An 11,535-nucleotide genomic window follows, 5' to 3' on the forward strand; every position below is an offset into this window, starting at 1 on the left:
CCACTTTTTTGTTGGGGTAAAGGCGATGTGCCTTGTCTCGAGTCGGACGATGTCTGGCCGCGCATTGACTAAAATAACCTACTTATTCTTTTATATACATAGAATAAGAAGATATAGGTTGCTGCTCCATTCTCCACCCACATAGAGTGTCTCTCCTCTTCCCCTTCTTGCACCGTGCACGCTCTCATCATGCACTCACAAAGTGGTATCAAAGCTTTGATTGTCATCTTCTCACTTCCATCTTGTGTGTATTGCTCCCAGCTTCAAGCTAAGGTTGAGGAGGATTGCACATTTGTATGTTTTCTTTGTTATATTATGATGGGTCTTGTGTGTCTTATGTTTTGTTTCAGCTACAAAAGTTGAAGCTCTAGAGGGTTGGTCTATAGGTACAAATGGTTCAACCTCTTGGACATGCAATGTTTTGGGTTTTATTTCCTCAGGAGGTGATATCTCAGGGACTATTGCTTGAGTGGCAGGGCTAAGAGTTGGTTTCTGTGTTGTGACATTCCCAATCCCCCAATCAATAGTGCATTTGGTCGCTATCATCCACGCGTGTCCTATGTTTATATTGCCTTCCATAGTTCCAACAGGCATGACAAAAAAGTATTGAGCTACAATCCCATTGTCATAACTGGCAAAAGTGTACCAGGTTCCAAAAATCATAGTTTTTTCTTGTTGGTACCCTTGACTTGGATGGTACTCTTAGATAGAGATGGATTTCCTAATTGACACCGCACTCCATATGATAGCAGATTATATTTAGCACTTGTGTCCAATAAGGCGTTATATAGCAGTTTCCCATAGGTGCTATTTAGCTCAATAGGGTATCGTAGAGGTGTGCCAGAGTCCAACCAATCATCCTCTGTTTCAACTTGAAATGCATGTATAACTCCAAGTTTTGCCTCTCGTTGGCGTCTTATACGTTGTTGTTGCTCCTTAGCCTCATGTTGAGCTTGTATCTTTTTCAATTTTGCTTGTGCCTTGTGGCTGCCTTTTTTTGGCACGTAGCTCCTCTTGGCTTAAAGGATCATAATATCTTTTAAATTTACTCCCATTGAGGAATCCAATGGTTTCAACTCCATCAAGAGTTTCCACACGAATGGTACCTTGTGGAGTGATTTTGCATACTTTAAATGGTCCTTTTCCCGCATATTTCAACTTTTTCTTCTCGTTACGCACTCCATACATAAGGACTTTATCCCCAACCTTGATATCCTTGTTCTTTAAATGTCAGTCAAAGCATTTCTTTCTCCTATCTTTCTCCACAAGTGCATTTCTCATAACCAATTGTCTTTCTTCATCTAACCTCTCAAGGTTATATAAACATTGAACTAAAGAGTTACCATCCCAACCTTCGTATGAAGCTACCTGTAGACTAGGAATTACAAACTCCCATGGCATAACTATTTCTTGGCCATATACCATTTTGAATGGTGTACAATTAATAGCCACTTTGTAAGCAGTACGATAAGCCCTTAGAGCTGATGTCAGCTTCAAATCCCAATTTGTACAATGAGCTTCCATTGTTTTGGTCAAGATAGAAATTAAGATCTTGTTAGTGCTCTTAGCTTGGCCATTTGCTTGTGGATAATAAGGCGTAGATTTATGGTGGTCTATCATGAAGTTTGTAGTGAGTTCCTTTATCACTCCATTTATAAAATGAGTACCATTGTCACTCACAATCTCTAGGAGACAACCTATCGTGTAATAATGTTCTCAAAGAGAAACTTAGTATTTGACCTAGCATTGTTACCATATACATGTGGTAGTGATGTGTGTGAACACACTTGGACCGTCGAGGCATTTTTTCCCTCTTTAGGAGGTTTTTCCCCCCGACCATTGTATATATGCCCATCACTCTAGGGCTATCTATCTTTCCATTGCACACTAAGTAATACACTCTCTATTGTGTGTCTTGAGCTTCCTTCGTCTTCTCCAAGCTGTGTGCGTTTCTCTGCAACCCTAATTCCAACAATTGGTATCAGAGAACGTTGCATCCTCCCGGGCTTAGTCGCCAGCTGCTCCAGTACACGCCTGCTCACTTTCTCCGATTTCTAATTTGGGCTCAGATTTTTTATTTTTGATTTTCACTTTCTTCGATTTTTGATTTGGGCTCATTTTGGCCTCCGTTTCCACTACAGGCAGGTCTGCACAGGCAATTTCGTCATTTTGTGCAGAATTTTTGTCAGTGCCATTTCCTGCATAACAGGTGCCCTATACTCTTCTGCGGTTTGTGCTATATAGCACGTGTTGTTCTCGCTTCGTTTCTCCTATTTTCGGGCAGTTTTCACATCAGGTGCAGCATTTACCATGGCTGACAACAACAACATAGATGTGTTCAAGATGTTTGCTGCTGAGGACAGGTTGGATGGGGACAACTACCCTATGTGGGCTTATATGATGCAACATGTTCTTGTGTCAAAGGGCATCCGGAACATTGTGCAGGGCATTGATGTACGTCCTGGTTCTGAGGATGTAGGCGATGTTGAGGATGTTGCAGGTCTTGCTGCAAGGATTGCAGCTGTTAGAGTTGTTTTGCCTATGGCAGAACAAGCTCGTTGGGATGTTAAGGATGCGCAGGCTCATGCATTGATTGCGTTGTCTGTGAAGCGCACCATTGTTCCTCACATCCGTTCAACAAAATCTGCAAAACAGGCCTGGGATATTCTAGCAGGTCTTTATGCAAGCCGCAATGAGGCTAAAATTGCTTTGCTGCGTAAAGAGCTGGAGTCGAAGATTATGCATGAGGAAGATGATATGGACACTTTTCTTGCTGGTATCAAGGATATCAATGAGCAACTTATTTATGTAGGTGAAGTCATTTCAGACAGTTCCCTTGTGTAGACTATTCTTGATGCCTTACCAGATTCTTACCAGACTTTCGCTAGTACTTGGAGACTTATGACCCAAGGAAATCCTGAAGTTGTCAAGTTTGATGCATTATGCACATTGTTGTTGCAAGAGTCACTTTCCAGAAAAAACAAGACTAGGCGGCGTGCAGTTGAATAGGCTTTTATTGCTTCTCAAAGAAAGAGTGGTAATAGCAATGCAACCACTTCTTATGGTTCTGTTGCTGCGAGTGGCAAAACTTCTGTTCCTAATGCTTCTGCTGGCAGCACTTCATCTGGCAATTCTGGTGATAAGGGCAAAAAGAAGATGCGTTGCCATTATTGTAAAGCCAATGATCACTTGATCAAGTCGTGTCCTAAGTTGAAGGCCAAAGAGGCTAAGAAGAAAGAGGGTGGTTCCACTGCAAATGCTGGTTCCACTACAAACGCGGCCATTGTTGAGTCTTCTGTGAAAGGAGACTGTAATGCTGATGTTGATGCAGAATGGGCTTTTAGCGCAGAGTGCACTTACAATCCTGCTGTCCATGATGCATGCTTGTTAGTTGTGCTGTAGATTCACATGTGTGGTATTTCGATAGTGGTGCTACAAATCACATTACCTCACATCGTGAATTGTTTACCTCTCTCGAGTCTGTCCCTCATGGGAATTTTGTCACTTGTGCCAACAATGCCTCTTATCCAGTTCAGGGAGTTGGAAAGATTGTGCTTACTGCTTCTAATGGCAGTTCTTTCACACTTGTTGATGCACTTTATGTACCTGGGATCAAGAAGAATCTCTTGTCTGTATCCGCACTTGCTAGACTTGGACTTGTAGTCAAATTTGTGGATGACAGATGTACAGTTCATGATCTCAGTTTTGGTGATGAAATTGTTGCATATGGCCTTTTGTGCCGTGGGCTGTATAAGATCACTTTGTATGACAAGTGTGGAAAAAATTTTGCAAATGCTGTTGCAGATTCAAGGGCTACTTCAGATGCAAAACTTTGGCATGCACGTTTTGGTCATCTAAATTTTGCAAGTTTGTTGCGTTTGCAAATCTGATATGGTTACTTCTTTGCCGCCTCTTGAAGCACCTGTCAAACATGTTTGTGAAGGCTGTATTCTGGGTAAAATGCAGCGTTCTAAGTTTCCAAAGGATGGTTCAATTTGGGCCACATGCAGGTTGCAGCTTGTGCATAGTGATGTTTGTGGGCCCATGCAAACTCCGTCCTTGGGCAATTACCTGTACTTCGTGACTTTCATTGATGATTACTCCAGGCATGCATGGGTATTTTCGCTTAAAGCGAAGTCCGAAGTTTTTATGTGCTTCAAACAATTTCAGGCTATGGCTGAAAATGTCTCGAAATGTACTATGGGCACCCTCCGTTCCGATAGAGGGGGGGAGTATATGTCTCATGAATTTAATGCATTTCTGGCTAGTCGTGGGATAAAACACCAATGTACAGTGCCTTATACACCTCAACAAAATGGTGTTGCTGAGAGGAAAAAGAGGTCACTGATAGAAATGGCACGATGTATGGTCAAAAGTCAAGCTTTACCGCATTCTTTTTGGCTTGAGGCCATCATGTGTGCCAGTTATGTACTAAACAGGTGTCCTACGAAAGCTTTGCAGTCTATTACTCCATATGAAGCATGGCATGATAGAATGCCTTCTATTGAGCACATGCGTGTTTTTGGCTGTTTGGCATATGCTTTGGTGCCACAAGTGCAACGTATAAAATTGGATGATAAGGCTGTCAAATGTATTTTTGTTGGTTATAGTGTTGAAAGCAAAGGTTGTCATCCGCAAACAAAACGTATTCTGGTTTCTCGGGATGTAGTGTTTGTGGAAGATTCTGTTCAGCCCTTGCTGTCATGTACTAGAGACAATAATGTAAGCTCACAGGACATTTATGACACTTTGTTGCCTCTTTTCAGTGGTGGAAATACGAATGTAAGTTCCAATGAGGCAAATGTACAGCCTATGGGGGTTTTTGAAAATGTTCTAGATCAGCCTATTACTGATGCAAATGTACATGATGTACTTGATGAGGAAAGGGCTGAAAATGAGCAGGCTAGAGGTATGCCAAAATGGCTGCTGCACACTTTGCGTGACAGTAAATTGGATGCACCTTTGCCTAGTCGTACCCGTTTAGGCTCTCGCCATGCATCTTATGCATCAGATTGTTATGCTTTCGCTGTGTCTAGCTTACATGATGTTGAGGAGCCTCTGTCTTTTGATGAAGCACATAATCCAGAAAATTGGATGGCTGCCATGCAATCACAATATGATGCACTTATAGAAAATGACACATGGACTTTATGTGATTTGCCTCCTGGCAAAAATGCCATTGGTACGAAGTGGGTTTACAAGTTGAAACGCAAGCCGGATGGTGAGATCGATCGCCATAAGGCTCAACTTGTTGCAAAAGGCATTGATTATGAAGAGACTTTTGCTCCCACCTGTCGTATGACTACTGTAAGTTTTCTATGTGCATTGGCAGCTCATTTTGGTTGGGATGTACATCAATCAGACATTGTTACTGCTTTCTTAAATGGTGACATATTTGAGGAAGTTTATGTAACGCAGCCTCGCGGTTTTGTCATAAAAGGACAAGAGGACAAAGTGTGCAAATGTAACAAGGCTTTGTATGGGTTGAAGCAATCTCCTTGTGCTTGGTATGAGAAAGCTGACACTCATTTGGTCAAACAAGGCTTTCGTAACAGTCCAACAGAAAGCACATTGTATGTAAAGCGTGAGGGTGATGTACTTCTCATTGTGGTTCTTTACGTTGATGATTTGCTGATCACTGGACCAAATGAGAGACATATTGCTGAATTTAAGGCTGATTTGAATGCTACTTTCAAGATGAAAGATTTGGGGCTGTTGCATCATTATTTGGGCATACAGTTTAAGCAGTGTGATGGTGGTATTGCCTTGTGTCAGAAAAGTTACATAGAGACATTGCTATGTAAGTTTGGACTTGAGGATTGCAAACCTATTGCCACTCCCATGGAAACAGGTTTGAAGTTGAGTCTACATGATGTTGGCGATCCTGCTGATTTGTTGGCTGCCTCATTTATGTATGCAACACGAGGCCATATATTCAGTTTGCAGTCTCACAGGTCAGCAAATTTATGCATAGGCTAGGGTTTAAGCATTGGCAGGCTGTTAAGAGGATTTTCCACTACCTTAGTGGCACTTTACATCTTGGCTTGTTTTATCCCAAGGGGGGATCATTGCCGCCAGACTTACATGCTTTTTCGAACTTAGATTGGGCTGGTTGTTTTGACACGCAAGTGTCCATAAGTGGTTTTTGTTTCATGCTTGGCAGTTCATGTATATCATGGTTGAGCAAGAAGCAACCTACTGTGGCCACTTCGAGTTGTGAGGCTGAGTATAGGGCAGTCTTCACAGCTACGGTTGAGTGTGTATGGCTCAGATGCCTTATGGCTGATTTGGGTGTTGGACAGGACACTGCCAACACTATCTACACTGACAGTCAGAGCGCATTGGCAATTGTGAGGAACCCAGTTTTTCATGCTCGCACAAAGCACATTGAGCTGCATTACCGCTATGTCAGGGAGAGGCTCTCAGCAGGAGAGATCAGCTTGGCTTATGTGCCAACACAGGACAACCTTGCAGATCTTTTCACAAAGGCATTGCCTCGTGAGAAGCTTGAAGCTTTATGCAAAGCTTTGGGCTTACTCCCCTTTGTGGACTGATCATGTCCTCAGGGCATGGCACTTCCCTTTACTCATGTGCCAGCTCTCGTTCATCGCATCACTCCAGGGGGGATTTGTTACCATATACATGTGGTAGTGATGTGTGTGAACACACTAGGACCGCCGGGGCATTTTTTCCCTCTTTAGGAGGTTTTTCCCCCGAGCATTGTATATACGTCCATCACTCTAGGGCTATCTATCTTTCCATTTCACACTAATTAATACACTCTCTATTGTGTGCCTTGAGCTTCCTTCGTCTTCTCGAAGTTGTGTGCGTTTCTCTGCAACCCTAATTCCAATAGGCATTAGTCTTGTGTGTCGCCTTGGTTTTCACCCACTTTGTCATATAGTCAGTGCAACAATAATATATCAAGATTGAGTGTTACAAGCTGCTGGACTTATTGAGCCTACAAAGACTAAACCCCATTTTTCAAATGGTTGAGTCACTTTTATAGGATGTAAGGGAATTTTTTTGTTCTGTGATCTTGTAACATTGGCATTCATCACACCCTTTTGCAAAAAGTGATGCATCGTTGAATAAGGTAGGCTACCAATAGCCTGATTGCAACACCTTTCTAGTCGTTAGTTCCCTTGAAAAATGTCCTCCGACTATACCCATGTGGGCTTCTTGCAGCATGTATAAATAGTCATCCTCATGAGCACAACGTCTAAGAATATCGTCCTTCGCTAGCTTGTAGAGAGATCCTGCAATTAGAAAATAAGGTTCACATTCCTTTAACATTTTTTGAGCTATATCCTTGCGAAGCTCTTTGGGTGGAAACCCATTAACTAAAAGGTTCACAATCTTCTCACTCCATTCAGGCATGGTCTCGACTAGGAATAGGGAAGTATCGGGCAATTCATCATCGATTCCAGTTGGGGCTTCACCATTGGGTATGCAAAACAAATGATCCGCCATGACATGTCTTTTACTGGGTCTCACCACAACGGTAAAATCAAACTCAAGAAGAATTAACAACCATTGTGTAATTCTTCCCGTGGAATAAGGTTTATTTACTAGATATAACAACGCTTGATTATCCACATAGAAAACAAACTTGTTGGCAAGAAGGTAGTAGCAAAATTTCTTTAGTGCATAAATCATAGCTAAACCTTCCCGCTCTGTAGTGGTGTAGTTCCTCTCAACATCATTTAATTGACAACTTGTAAAGCTAATGGGGTAGTCCAATTTATGCTTTCCTGTGATTGAGCTAGAACACACCCAATAGCAAAGTTCGATGCATCAATATGCACATGGAAAATTAAATTTCAATCAAGCACTCATGAATGGGAGCACTTGTCAAGGACTTTTTAAATAACTCATAAGCATGGTCACACTCCGTTGTCCAATGGAACTCAATAAGAAGCTTGTACAATGGGCGAGCTATCTCGACAAAGTTTAAAATAAACCGTCGGTAATAACCAACAAGGCCCATGAACCTTTGAACTCCTTTATAGTTTGCAGGTGGTGGCAAATTGGAAATGGCCTTAATTTTGTTCTCTTTTGTGGAAATCTCATGTTTGGATACTATATGCCCTAAAATGACTCCATGTTTAACCCAAAATTGGCATTTGAAAGGGTTTAATGAGGTGCAAAACAATCTGCACTTTTCGAACACTTTTCATAAACATGATAGATGTTTTTTCCAAGAAGAATAAACACAAAGTTTATCTAAGAAAGCTTCGCAAAACTCCCTCAAATATTCCTAAAAGCAGTGTTTATTAATCTTTGGAAGGTAGCAGGGGCATTGGTTAAGCCAAAAGCCATAACACGAAATGCAAACACTCCAAATTTAGTTATAAAAGCAGTTTTAGCTTGGTCCTCTAGTGCAATTGTGATTTGATTGTAGCCAGAGAACCCATCTAAAAAGCTATAAGCTTCCTTCCGTGCAGCTCTTTCAAGCACATGTTCCAAATATGGCAAGGGGTAATGGTCTCTCCTAGTGGCGGCATTGACCTTCTTGAGATACATGAACGCTTTGAGTTTTCCATTCTTTCTTGGCACAATAACTATTGTAGACACCCATTCTGAGTGCTCAATAGGGTATATGAATCCGCATTTGACAAGCTTTTCAATATCTTCTTGAACAATTTTTGCTAACTTAGGATTCATTGGGTAGGGTCGTTACTGGACTGGTTTAGCCATGCTATTCATGGGAATTGTGTGTTGCATCATGGAAGGTGGAACAGCTTTCATATCATGATTTGTCCAAGAAAATATATCCTTAAATTCCTTGAGAAGCTCCTTAAGTACATATTCCTCAGTCTTTGTCAGATCTTGGGCAATGAAAACAGGTTTGGACTCCTCACCTGGGTCTGCTAACTCTATTTCCTTAACTATCACTGGACCATCATAGATTCCATTACTTCCATTGATAGGTGTTCTCTAGCCTTTGTATACACAACCTTACGCTCCTCCGTGGTGTAGGATTTGAAATGCTCAGGTGCAGGGTGTAAGTCTGTGGGGTCTTGTTGCTCTGTGGACTGTGATTTCTCTTCCGCTTCCTTTTGTTGTTGAGCTAGCTCTCAATTTTGTCATCTCCTCATGGTATGGCTCAACTTTGGCTTCTCTGTAGCCTCTAACTGTGCAATGTCAATGGGTTGTGGGCTGCACTACATGACGCTTTGAAGGTATTCACCCCAATTATCTACCAACTTTCGATGAGAATCACATGCCCCTATATAATTAAGCCATTTTTTTGTAGATTTCTTTTCATTTATCCTAGCACGTACATTGGCTCAATATCGTTACCTCTTATATCTTACTCCTCTTGTCTAATTTTTTATTATGACCGATCTCCAGCGAAGAGTCACTAGGTGAATCGCTACTCGTGTCTTCTCCTCTCTTGGATAGATTGTCATCTAGGACACTGTTCGGCTCCGTATGGTTCATTTTCATATTTGCACCAAGATTTAACTCAGATTCTTCGGCCTCAGTGTCAAGTTCAACTGATGATAATCGTGTGGATTATAGTCTTTTGAGACGCTACTGGTTCCAACGTAAGTCAAGCGTTCATCTGGTAGGTCATCAAAGGGTATATGCATTGCTCCTATCATATTTAAAGGTACGAGTGGTAATTCATCCACCTTAGGTGTCACCCAGGTCATCCCCCTATTTCCCCAAGTGTCTATGGTTGCTGCTAGGTGGACCCAATCCACATTGTTAGACTCAGTCATCCCAAGTAGAACATCCATATAAGGGGAATCTTCCCCAACATCAATGTCTATTTTACATGTGTAACAATACTGCAATGGGGCTGAGTGAATTGTGGTGTCAGATCTATGATCAATTATAAATCTATTTCCTAGAGGATGTGCTCGACAGTTACAAGATCAACTCAAATGGCAGAATCTTGGAACTGCAAGTAGACATGGTTTTTAGACCAGTCATGCATCATTTTTGCTTCCCTCATGAAAGGACATCCTAAGATCATCTCAAATGACATAATGTGCTTGGAAAAATCCATAATAATGAAGATATGCCTTATTTTGCGTCTAAAGACCTTGATCTTGAGATCTTCTAGCATCCCAATAGGCTTAACAATAGTCCCATTGGCCATCTTTACCACTATGTTTGTAGTCCCAAGGTGAGGTCTTCCCATAGATTCCCAACATTCTTAGTTACAATGCTAACCCCAACGCCACCGTCAAGGATTCCCTTCACAGTTAATCCCTTGGTAGTGATTGGTATGGTTGCATTGGATTCATCGCCTTCAAAGTATTGTCCTAACTTGTTAACATGTATTTCAACAACAGAGTTCTCATCTAGGTTGGGTTGTGCATCTAAGTGTTCCTCCTCTATTGGCACCTCCCTAGCTCCATCCATCTGTGCAAATTGTGGTAGCCCAACTTTCAGTTCTCCATTGAGGGAAGCTCGAAGAGCTAAGAATAGCTCGGGGTCTCCATATAGTTTAGACATGATGGTGGGTCTAACTTTTGAAGCCATGAAATCCATCAATTTGGCAATATTTAATGTCACTTTTTGGCTTCAGTCCCTTGACATGGGGAAGATGGGATCTCCATTTCTTTGATAGGGTCAGGTAATTGTTACCATATACATGTGGTAGTGATGTGTGTGAACACATTAAGACTGCCGGGGCATTTTTTCTCTCTTTAGGAGGTTTTTTCCCCCGTGCATTGTATATACGCCCATCACTCTAGGGCTATCTATCTTTCCATTGCATACTAAGAAACACACTCTCTATTGTGTGCCTTGAGCTTCCTTCGTCTTCTCCAAGCTGTGTGCGTTTCTCTCCAACCCTAATTCCAACAATCGGTATCAGAGCAGGTCACGTACTCCCAGGCTTAGTCACCAGCTGCTCCAACACACGCCTGCTCACTTTCTTCGATTTCAGTGAGCTTTGGCGAGCGTTCACAGGCTCAGAATTTTGATTTGGGCTCATTTCGGCCTCCGTTTCCACTACAGGCAGTACTGCACAGGCTATTTCGTCATTTTGTGAAGAATTTTTGTCAGTGCCGTTTTCTGCATAACAGGTGCCTTATAGTCTTCTACGGTTTGTACTATATAGCACAGGTTGTTCCCGCTCCGTTTCTCCTATTTTTGGGCAGTTTTCACATAAAGTGCAACATTTACCATGGCTGACAACAACAACACAGATGTGTTCAAGATGTTTGCTGCTGAGGACAGGTTGGATGGGGACAACTACCCTATGTGGGCTTATATGATGCAACATGTTCTTGTGTCAAAGGGTGTTTGGAACATCGTGCAGGGCATTGATGTACGTCCTGGTTCTAAGGCTGTAGGCGATGTTGATGATGTTGCAGGTCTTGCTGCAAGGATTGCAGCTGTTAGAGTTGTTTTGCCTACGGCAGAACAAGCTCGTTGGAATGTTAAGGATGCGCAGGCTCATGCATTGATTGCGTTTTCTATGAAGCGCACCATTGTTCCTCACATTTGTTCAACAAAATCTGCAAAACAGGCTTGGGATATTCTAGCAAGTCTTTATGCAAGCCGCAATGA

Source organism: Adiantum capillus-veneris, chromosome 12 (genome assembly GCF_014529385.1).
Source record: "Adiantum capillus-veneris isolate H3 chromosome 12, ASM1452938v2, whole genome shotgun sequence".
In the NCBI taxonomy this organism is placed as follows: Eukaryota; Viridiplantae; Streptophyta; class Polypodiopsida; order Polypodiales; family Pteridaceae; genus Adiantum; species Adiantum capillus-veneris.